Source organism: Salvelinus alpinus, chromosome 1, assembly GCF_045679555.1.
Source record: "Salvelinus alpinus chromosome 1, SLU_Salpinus.1, whole genome shotgun sequence".
Taxonomy (NCBI): Eukaryota; Metazoa; Chordata; class Actinopteri; order Salmoniformes; family Salmonidae; genus Salvelinus; species Salvelinus alpinus.
In genome coordinates, this window is record NC_092086.1 from 89,947,844 (window position 1) to 89,960,105 (window position 12,262).

At 41.0% G+C, this 12,262-nt stretch overlaps 1 long non-coding RNA gene across 4 annotated transcripts; it reads left to right on the forward strand.

Moving 5' to 3' along the window:
- The first annotated feature begins 357 nt into the window (after positions 1–357).
- LOC139533530 (uncharacterized) lies at positions 358–10,400 on the forward strand. 4 transcript variants are annotated; one of them, XR_011666804.1, is made up of 4 exons: positions 358–713; positions 4,521–7,914; positions 8,440–8,919; positions 9,204–10,400. It is a non-coding gene; the product is annotated as an uncharacterized lncRNA (long non-coding RNA). The 4 variants fall into 4 exon arrangements; XR_011666806.1 differs by having other exon boundaries at positions 358–611; XR_011666785.1 differs by lacking the exon at positions 358–713 and adding an exon at positions 1,033–4,408.
- The last annotated feature ends 1,862 nt before the right edge of the window (positions 10,401–12,262 follow it).

Consider the following 12,262-nt stretch of genomic DNA (forward strand, 5'->3'; position numbering starts at 1 on the left):
CTGTACTCAAAAGTGATTTTTATACTCCCAAGTGATGATTTAAATGTATAATTTATATCAACCGGTTTGTAAATGTTATTCGAACATCACACATAAGATGCAGTGTTTTTTGGAGAATATTGGTTGTGCATTTTGTTGTAAAGAATTCCCGCCAGTACTAGCTAGCAACTTACTGTGTCTGGTGGGGGGGTTCATATATTTTGTACAGTGCGTGAGTGCAGAGTTTGGATGGTGAGCCGTGCATTGCATGACGTGCAATTTTGTGCTGTTCCTACCAGGTACATTGTTAAAGATATTATATTGTAATTGTATTATTTTGGTAACTACATGGCCCAGTGAACAAGCACCAAACCAGCGTGCGTGAGTGCAGAGTTTGGATGGTGAGCCGTGCATTGCATGACGTGCAATTTTGTGCTGTTCCTACCAGAATAAATCTCCATGACTGGTGCTACACTTTGGAGTTCGTGTCGAGGATTGATTGTACACAACGCAAGAAGAGTACTGTTACAGTGGTGCCGTGACCGTTCTTCTGGATCGGATCATCCTTCGCTGGATTTCCATCTCAGAACTTCGCCGTGGTTGCCGTTGAAGAACCAGATAAGACGTTGCTGGTGCAGTATAGTGCTATATCGCATTTCGCCACAAGAGGGCGCCACCAACGTTTTATTATCGGAATTGATGATTTCTCTGGCTGAGACACTTCACAGATAAATGTATTTTATACCATCTATTGCATCTTGCCTATGCCGCTCGGTCATCGCTCATCCATATATTTATATGTATATATTCTTATTCCATCCCTTTAGATTTGTGAGTATTAGGTAGTTGTTGTGGAATTGTTAGATTACTTGTTAGATATTACTGCCCTGTCGGGAACTAGAAGCACAAGCATTTCGCTACATTCACATTAGCATCTGCTAACCATGTGTATGTGACCAATAATATTTGATTCGGGAGAGCTTGAAAATTCAAGCCCCTTGGGTGCTGCCATAGATTTACATTAGACGTGCCCATCCAAGAAGACTCACCTGCTACATATAAAGTGACGTCAAATCACGTTACATCTACCGTAGCTTTGATTGGACTGATCATGTCAACATCATACTTTCAAAATCTTAGCTAGCAAGCAGCCATCATCATGAATCAAGTCGACAATCAACTGGCAAATCCTTTTCATATGAAGAGGAATTATAGATAAAAACGAATCGGTGCTCATCGGCCATAAGCATCGCACAAGTTGGAAATCGCAAATTCAACAATGAGTGGTTTGAAAGGAATCAGTGACTAACTACAAGCATTGCAAAACAATCACTGGACTGCTATTCAGTGGAGTGGGTGTGTGGTCCAAGTCTGGGTTTAAAGAACACCCTTTGTGTTTCGTTAGACACGTAACTCTTTTTACACAATATAGCAGGGGTGTAAAGCCATAACACATAAGTTTTTCCAGCAGCAGACGATGATCGATAACGTCAAAAGCCGCACTGAAGTCTAACAAAGCAGCCCCCGCAATCGTTTTATCATCAATTTCTCATTGGGAGTGGAGACTGCTTTGCAGTGCTGTCTTCGGCTTCCATGGCTCACGACATGCGACCATCATTGATTGCCATGCTCCGCTTGTTGTGCTCCTTCGACTCCGCTATCAGATGGGGGAGGAAAGGCAGAAGATGGCTTCCCTGGCGAACAAACTCCGGGCAACACCGGTCAGTCGGATAACGACAAACGATAAGACAGAGATGCATCCAACATGCGCGAACGCCTTCCACCCACCGGCGTAGAAAAGGTAAATATGCCACTCTGCGTTTCCCCCAGTTTCTTACGTAGGCTGGCGACCTGCGTGATCAAGGAAGCCACATCAAGCCTATAATCCTCGGCAAGCAAACAATTGCTGCATTGGAAATCTGTGATCCAGTTTGTCCCGAAACCAAATGTAGTAGATACAGCTCCTATAGCGCTGACTAACTATGTTAGCATCTTAGCTAGGTTAGCGGCTCTTTCGAGCAAATTTTAACCGGTCAGTAAAGCGCGATTCCGGGACAAGAAATAGCGGTCCTAGCTGTTAAAAGCTAACCGCGTTCCGTAATCCATGCAAAAACCTTCGACTCCGCTATCAGATGGGGGAGTTTGGTATTTATATTTAACAAAGATTGGTTATGTTTTAGTTAAAATAACAAACCGAGTGTTTCCAGCATACACTAGTTCAGCTGCGCACTCTGATGACGTAGTGAAGTTATGCCATCAATTAACACTAAGCTCTACGTATAAGCAAGTGCAAGCAAACGAGCTGCGACGACATAGGCCCTTGTTCAGCACTTTCAAACTGGACACCGACAGAAATTCAGATCGGTGTTAGTTCAGATAAATTCAGCAAGATGTTGAGGCGTTTACTGCAAGATAATTTAGATATTACATTTGGCACCGGCTGCCATGTGTTACCGCATCGAGAGTATTGAAATACTGCTGGTTTTTGAGAGAGAAAGAGAGAAATGCGGTTACCCTACCATTTAAAGTACTTTATTATGCCTATGTGGTCTAAAAAGGAAGGGAACAATCACGAGGATCCACCTACAGGCAATATGCCTATACCGATGCAGAGACAGGGCATTGCGCAATCAACACAACCCTCGCAAAATCAACTTGAATTACATGGGTCTATTACTGAGATTTCTCGGGAAAACATGGTTACAGACCGAACAACATTATAGTATCCCCTCCTTGTGGAGAAAAGCATATGAGCTAATTATAATAAACAAAATAAGGAAAACAAAGAAATGCATCATTCCAACATTGCCTAAAAATATGAATTAGATACTAATGAGATAGACCTATATAGGCAATATAACAAGGGAACGATGAGAGGATAAGAGGCAAGCCGTAATTTCGGTTAAGACATTAATGAGCGAGCTCAGACGGACAATATGCCTATTTGCTCAGCACTTTTGAAATGGACAGCGACAGTATTCTCCCTGTACACCAAGTCAGAAATGTAGGATAAATAACAGCGGCATATAAGCAGAAAGCTTTTACAATATTCAATGATGACATTTTTCTAAAACTGGCTATAGGCTAAAAAAAATATGTTTTTGTTGATTTAACCTTTATTTAACATGTGCACCACCAAGTCAGAACTGTAGACTATAGGCTAAGATCTGAGAGGGAGATGGGGACTAAATGCTTAGGGTGAGACACATGGGCTACTAACAGCTTACTACACAACATACACTTAGTATTACTGTCTTAGCTACAGTTTACATATATCCCTGGCATATTACATAATTTATACAGCAGCATACAAGACATCGGCTTATTTTTGGACCGTTGTTGTGCTGTGCTCACTTGAACAGGAAGGTGGCGTGGCAGACCTTCTGTGGGCACACTTTGTCATCAAACTTTGTCATTAAAGTTTGGCATTCTCTGGATATATGGTACTTTCAAGACAACTGGGAACTCAGAAAAAAACAAGGTTGAATCATGACGTCAGTGATCTTCAGGTCTTAAAGTCGGAGCTCTTGAAAGAGTTTGCGATTTGGAATTCCGAGTTGGTTGACCGTTCAAAGCGTATTTTCCCAGTCTGAGTTAGTTTTTTCCAGAGTTCCCAGTTGTCTTGAATGCACCGAAGTCAGATATTTCCAAGTTCTGATTTCTAAGTTCCCAGTTGTTTTGAACACGGCAGAAGTCATGCTGGATTGACAGCTGGCCAATCTATTCAACCTTTTCTGTCCCATGTGGTTGCGTGTGAATGTTTATCCTTTTAAGCTTGGAAAAGTGACTCTTTCAGACAGATGTTTTAAATACTTAAACCCAGACTTGGACCACACACTCTCTCCTCGAATAGCAGGCAGGGGAAGCAAAATAGTGATTGCTTTGAATTGCAGTTAGCCACTGATTCCTTCCAAACCACTCATTGTTGAATTTGGGATTTCCAACTTTTTGTTTAATGTTTATGTCCAATGGCGATGAGCACCGATACGTTTTATCTATAATTTCTCTTCATATGACAAGGATTGAAAAGGATTTGCCAGTAGATTGTCAAGCATATTCATGACGATGACTGCTTGTCTAGCTAGCTACCTTGCTAGATAAGATTTTGAAAGTATGATGTTGACATGATCAGTCCAATCAAAGCTACCTTAGATATAACGTGATTTGGCATCATTATATCTATGGCCAATGACCTTGAGCCTTCGTGGATGAGCACTTCTAATGTAAATCAATGGCAGCACCCAAGGGAGCTTGAACTGCCTAGCTCTTCCTGAAGATTCTGCAGTGATGTAGTGTCCCCATGAGTGACAGAACACTGAGCCAATCACGGCGCAACAAGAGAAAATTAATAACACCTACGCTCTGTGCTTTCGCTGGCTGCCCCTCCACCACAGAAATCACTGAGCTAGGCTGAAACGCCTCCATGTTTGTATGCGGCTTTATTAACTCAAGGATTATTATTCATGTTTTTACATTGTTTGCAAACTGATATGCATGAAATAATGCCAAAATAACATGCACATTTCTTTTGTTTCTTTTAGCTAAACAGGTAGCACTGGCGTGCGCACATAGGAGATCCCGTGAAAAATGTGCCCGCCTATGGAATTCAAAGGCCTGTCTAACTGATTCGCCCGGCCCTGCAACATGGTGTCCCATATTAAGTACTACTGCTTGGATAGATAGGAGGTAGAGGGGTTGCAAGCATACAGGTATAGATTCTGTACTGTATCTAACTCTATGATTCCAAGTCTTTGTTAGCCATTACTTGGCACTAATTGTGCAACCCAAAGACACATGTGTCACACTGTCACACATTGTGAAAAGACTGTGTGTGAAACACCCTTTCTCCTCATAGGCAGTACTCAAATGAGTTGGACTTACATTGTGTTGCTGAAGTTATGTTGCTGAATTGCGTCCAGGTTTTCTTCCTTCACCCAAAGTGTGCACTTCTATCATTTATTTCATGGAGTTAGCAATGGAAACTCCCTTCTTTCAATGCTTACACCAATCCTATGCTTTTCAATTTATGACAAGAAGTGCACACTTAGGGAGAAGGGCGGAGAATTGGGATGTAGCCCTTGTGTGCTCTCTCAACCACCTCTATGCCAACAAAAGAACATACGGGATACTCTACGGCACGACATTTAATTCTATTCATATTGTAGTCCCATCCTCTCCCACTGGGTTCTTGTATATGACATGTTGCTTGTTGCAAGTGTGGAGGAAATTAATTGATTACATACTATGCTGTTTAATTAGACATACTATGCTGTTTTTTACTTAAAGAATTGTCCATTGTTATATGCTAGTATTTTTTACTGTTACAAACTTGTCTTGTGTGACGTAGTCATAAATCAGAGCGTACAGATTTAGGAGCCGTTTGGGTACGACCGCAGTATGTGACCTGTGTTTACAATCGGCAGGAATTTAGCTATGTGGGAATTGCAGGGAGGAACATAGAATGGTGGCGATATCAGCTATCTTGATCTGCACAGATGAGCTAAACTACTTGTTTTATCTTTTTACATCTGCTAACTGTCACATAGAAAAGAGGATGTACTTTCTATAAAAGGAGAGAGACAACTGTTCATTGGGCTTTCAACTCTGAACTATTTGAGTAATTATTGATTACTCCATTGTTGCAAATCTCATTGTTGCAAATCTTGCTGTTTGAAGTAATCTACAGTCTCTCTTCTTTTGGTTAGAATTCCCATCACAATTTGGCAAAGACATAGGATGGCTAACTCCGTCTGCTAATCGTTCCCGGGGTGACCGAGGTTATCTACGCGCAGGGGCTGCGTTAGACGTGGCTCGGGGAGCCCACACTAAGCGGAGCAGAAAGGGACCTGCCTCGAACCCGGCAGGGAGCGTTAGTGGACGGATACGCCATCCCGAACATACAGAGTTAAGGCTGAGACTGATTTTCTTTCAAACATCATAGAAAATTCTGTTCTGGGAACAGATTGTGCACTTTAGGTCTTTTGTTGGAGCAAAAGACACCCCTAATTAGAAACTCAGTTATTTCTAATAGGGGAAGTCCTATAATTTTTAATTAGGAACTCTGTTGCAGCAGAGATATCTTTAATTAAAGGAGAAATTCTGGGACGACTTGCCCTGTTGGAGCAGGGTAAGGGCTTTCTCTGTTGAGCACAGAAGCGGACATGGGATGACATGACATGGTTACGAGTTATGTGATCCCAGAGCACAATCCCGAGATAGAAGTTAGAAAAACATTCCTGCAGGTTAGAAAACATTGTAAAAGAAAATAAATGAATCAGTGGACTGGTAAAACAGTTGGTTATGATTGGGAAACCAGCTATAAATGTAAACCCTACATGGATATTTGCATTGGAGGAACTACCATGTGGGTACAAAATGTAAAATTACATAGAGTGATGAAAAAATATTTTGAGGGAGTGTGTTTGTGTGTTTGTTTTTTCCTGAGTGTGTGTGTGTATAGACGAGAGATTTGTATTATGGATGGACGATGGACCCTAATTTTGGTAATATGTGTTGTCAATAGCAGTGATATTTGAAGCGTGAGAATGGTATAAGACATTAGGTCTCCCATATTCTCCAGTAGTAAATTGGCAGAAGCTTCAATATTGGTTCTAATACAAGGTATCAGGTGCCGTGACCAATCAACATGCACAAATACCATACCTACTCTCCGGGGAAGTGGGTATCACTACCTTGGAAAATGGTTAAGATTGGCATATATTAAAACCGTGAGTGAGGAAATCTTAACACCCTGGACACTGTTGAGAGAGGCACAGAAATAACCACCATTGAAATGTAAACTACCTCTAAGAAGAGGTAAACTAAAGCAAAGCCATAGAGGCACTAAAAGAAGTGTGAAAACATTCTACAAATTCAGCTCGAATATGAAAAGAAATCTAATCATGGATAAAATTGGGCAGCATTTCCCTGCTGACGGAAAATTTCAATCTAATAAAGAATTCAGAGATGCTATTGTGAGTTGGCACAATGACATAAGAGAAAAATTTGAAACATCTGAAAGAGCTCAGCTGTGATCTCGCAAATGAACACCAACCAGACAACGATTGGAATCCGTTTGGATGGGTTCAGTCATTATTTGGTCTTATTGGAGCTACAATATTCCATTGGTTGATTTATGGCTTAGTTATCTTTTTTGCAATAATGCTTATTATATCTTGTGTTAAGAAATTGTGCAGCAAAACTGTTGACACTTGATTAATTTCCTATGCCTGATTACATGTCTGATGGAGATGATGATAATCCATAACACCCAGCTAAAAACATTGAGTTAATGGTGCAGCATGTGCATAGGCCATGCCCACAGTGAAAATTCTGTAAATGGTGCTCCCAAGGTAGAGTTAACCTTTCACACTTGACTTCCAAATATCTCTAACGGTTGCCCCAGCGTGAGTTTTTAATACACATGATGTCAGTTACACAACAGGATAGTTAGTCTGCACTGCTCTCAAGCTAGGGCGCTCGAATCTCAGATGTTTATTACAAAACGGGGCAGGCAAATGGCAGGTCCAGGGCAGGCAGAGGTCAGTAATCCAAGGCAGTTTAAATCAGACAGAACAGCAGGCAGGGTCAGGGCAGGCAGAATGGTCAGAACCCGGGAGGACTAGCAAACAGAAACTAGAGATACAGGAAAACACACTGGTAAGACTTGACAAGACGAACTGGCAACAGACCAACAGAAAACACAGGCATAACTACACATGGGATAATAGGGGAAAATGGGAGACACCTGGTGGGGGGTGGAGACATGCACAAGACAGGTGAAACAGATCAAGTATGCAGACATTTGCGCATCTCCAGTCAGAACAGGACCTGCGCAAACTTTTTCGCATTTTCCGGCTGGTGCCCGCTTCACCTTCATTGTTGTTTTCATTACTAAACGATAATAACTTTGAACATGTGTGCATTTCTAACAAAGTAAGTGCCTTATTACACTGTAAAAGTTTCTGTATGTTGTGTTATGTTGTTTCTACTATAGCTCACAGTATGTATGGAGCATAATATATGTGTGTGTATTCCTTATAACCGCGGACACGCAAGGTAACATTACTAATTTCATAACCTTTATAGTGTTTGAATAAATCGATTGAGTAAATCGTGCTTATGTAGCTACCTACGTTCTTCTATTAACTCTGTTAAACAATGATAATTGTGTCGGTGAAGTATTAGCTTGTGTTGTCTTTTGAAGCTACCCTGGCCTTATGACCATGGTTTGTTTTCAATTGGCCTGTTTAGCATAGCCCTGTTCTGCCCTGCCCTGCACCCTTGTGGAGCTCAACAGTTGCTGTTTCTTACTGTTATATGACTCATTATTAATTTTGTCAATGCAATTTTATAATTTGTATAGCAGTGTTATGTTACTTCCTTGTAATATTGTTTGATTGCTATATCCTGATATTGTATTCTAATTACTAATAATTCCTCTTTATTGTGTACTTTCAGAAACCACACATACAAACAGTATTGAACATTATTTGCCAATATCATAACTGGAGCTGGACATCTTTCAAGCTGAAGATTGAGGCCAGATTTTGTATGCCAGCGTACACTCCTTAACAGTACTGGATAAAAACACAGCAAGAAAACACTTGCTGGAAGTGTGTAGGACTGCTGTACCAATTGTCCACATTCAAAGTGTGTCCCTTGCCGAGATGAGGAGCCAGCATGGTCATCACCGTGGAACCGGACACCTCAAGCCCCTCATAATGTTGGATATCAGTGGTTGATCCTGTGTAGACTATAATGTCCTGGACAAATCCTGTCTTCACGTCGCACATAACAAAGCACTTGACCCCAAACCTGTGCCTTTTGGGTGGAATATATTGACGGAACGCCAGCCTACCCTTCCATAACATCAGGGACTCATCAATGCATAGGTCCTTGTATGGCACAAAGACCCTACCAAATGCTAATGTCAAGCTGGTAAGAACATTTCGTATTTTGTGTAACGGGTCATTTAGGTTGGCAGTAGATTTGTTGACAAAATGCAGGCATCGCAGCAGAAATAGGAAGCGGCCTTGGGAAAAGAGGGTGGCAAAGAAGGGAGTTGCGAACATAGGATCTGTGCTCCAGTATTCTCTTAGGGAGTTATTCTTTACTATTCCCATGAAAAGAATTGTCACCAGGAAGGTATGCATTTCATTAATTGTGATTGTCACCTTTTTAGCGAGTTTCCCCCTCACTCCTGGCTCTCTCTTCTCCTGCAGCTCCAAGGCATAGCGGTTGGTCTCCTCTAGTATGTCTCCCACCAGCTCCTCTGTCAGAAACAGCTTGAAGCTCTCTGCCTCAGAGGGAAATGGCAAGGGGCTTTGCAATCCAGACTGGGACTCATCAAAGCAAACAGCAGGGCCAGGAAATGGCTGGCAGCCTTCCAGCTACCACAGACCTCCTGTACATTATCCACTGTTGGTCTGCCTCCGTTAACAGGGGCAGCTCCTCATTGTTCCTGTCACTGTCAGAATCTGATTCCTGACTTTGTCAGAATTGTAAAAAATCTTTCCGCATTTGTGAGTTGTCTCCTTTTGAAAGACATTGTTAATGCTACAGCTTAGCTCACTAGCTACATACATAAAGAACAACACTGAATCGCTCAGAGTGGGAGTGAGAGGTTACGTGATTGACTGCCTGCATGCGCCATTTGTATCAATAAATCACTATCAGAAAATGTTTTGTGTGGTAATAATTTATTTACTGTTTTATTCACGTTTTCAAGTACTAATGACAAATCATGCATTCGGATTCTTGCATAGATTGTAATGGACACATATTATGTGTGTAAAATACTTTTTTGAAGGTTATATTGATTATGATGAGCTAAGCTAATTCCAGCTATGTGTGGAGCCATGTTTGTTGAAATATAACGCATTCTGGGTTTCACGTAAACGTCTGTCGGACCAAGGATGTTATAACAAAATGAGGTGAGGGAGGGTTCACTCACTTTTTGAGTAAACTTCCAGTAGTGAATGATGGGATGTGAACGATGGTAGACGACACACCCCCTTCAACATGCATACTATAAACAGACCAAACTCATCTTGTCTCCTCTTATCTTTGGTTGATGAGAAAAAACAAACATGGCGGCGCGCACAAACTACCCATCATTGGATTACTTTCCATTTCTAGAAAGTGTTTTACTCAATTATTTCGATCAATGGTGAGCTCACCCGTGATGTGATTATTTTTAGTAATAGCTATTATAGTAATATCTATTAGCTAATTCCTGCTGTAGTTTCTGTCAACCGAGAGTTATGAAAATATGAATGCTTATGTTACGTCAATCTTTCCTCAGTTAGCGCTAGGATATATTTAGCCTACATTTTCCGGTTTGGATGATTGTGTTATGTTGTAGCTACTTCTGTGAATGTCTGAACATTGCATCCAAAAATAAACTGGTCACATTCTGGACATAACTTTACAAGGACTGTGTTTGTGCAAAATGTTTCTGTGAAAAAAAACAGTGTGGCCAGCTCAAATGCTGACTGTTGCATCAATCGAAACTGGACGTTCTAAATAAGCATTCTAATCACATCAGTTTGAGCGTACGCTGCAGGGACCACTGTAGAATGATCACACCCGTTTGTTGGTTGGTGTGAAGAAGTTAAGGGCCACTACCATCATGGTGACCAGTCTTCTACTTTCCCTCTTTCCCCTCATGTTAATGCTTGTTTGATGGAAATGCTCGTAAGTCATTTCCTATTAGGTTGAGACTTAGTCTCAAAAGGGAGGATATGTGGAGGAAATTAATTCATTACATACTATGCTGTTTAATTAGGCATACTATGCTGTTTTTTACTTTCCGCCACACAAGTCAAGGTTTTGTTGTCCCCCGCAATGAAATGGGGAAGTGGATCTGTCTCTGTCCATTCATACGTTCGTCACACGCAATTCTCAGACAGCACTGGCCCGCACTTGCCATAGAGATCCAGCATTTAGAGAATTATACTGATTGGCCCAAGGCAGGAACTATAGTAAATAACTGAAATGTGTTAGTCACACGCAATATCTCAATTGGCCCAAGGGGACTGAATCATTTGTGGGGGACGACATGTTTACCTTTGCCTTGTATACATACCAAGTAAATATTGTCAATTGTTAACAGTGGAGACAGTACCAGAGTCTCTGAAAGGGGATGACCTATGATATGGACTGGAAATAGTCTGATTCAGTTTCATTTTTCTGATGTGATATTTGAAGGCTACAAAAGTTATCTTTGGAAGAAAAGTATTTTCTATTCAAGTTAATTTGCTCGAGACCTGACACTGCCTTTCAACTGATCTATTTTGTGTTCCAACCCTTAGGAAAGTAGTTGTTCCACTGACCAACTGCAGTTCCACCATATTCCTTACACCAGTCTATTCCTTTTAAGCCCATGAAGGTGATTGTATGAGTGCTTACTTTGACTTAGGGTAAAGAGTAGGCTTATGTCCTGATTGTCCACCCATCTCCCAAAATGTGCAATGTCATGAATTGTATGATGGAAACTCCCTCTATAGCCAATGACTAGATCAATTCAATGTTTATACATTTATGGTGGGGGAGAAGAGTGGTGAATCGGGAAACAGAAAGTCTCATTCACACTTCATTTGCCCTTGACCACCCTGGTGCATTTGACTGACCTCTTCTGTTTTAAGTTTCCACACATGCTAACCAATACATAAGTTGTGCTCCTTTTTCACAGATGTTTCAGGCTGATGACCTGTCTCCATAGCTGAGAGAAACAGAGGAGGAACATCACTTTGTCCCCAATTCTACTGCTAATGTTTCTAACTGTACTGATGAGGAAGAAGAGGGCAGACTTATCCACTATTGTGAAACTGTTTACATTGCCACTTTGTTACCAGAAACAAGTCACATGTTCAATAAGGTATTCTGCAAATAGAATTACAATACAAAAATGGTCTTGCTCTTCAGTGAAGTTCTGCCAATTGTATGCTGTAAACCATTATCAAGGAAACTTAGTTGAACACGTTGTGTAAATTGTAACATGTTTCTTGAACACCAGTGATTCAAAGGACAAGAATAACTGTTACCTGTAGAACAATGTCTCTATCACAGGTCACTAATACAATTATTTGTTAATTGTGCAGACTGATTGCTATGGCATGGACATGACAAAGCAATGAACTAACTAAACACTTATCGGCTATTATGCCTCTCAATTTCCAGTCGACATTTGCAAGAAAAAAGTCATTATGCAGTATAGCTATACTGATGGCTAGTGGCTTTGACAGTATTGAGTCAAGCAAGTTTTACTGTTTCACAAAAT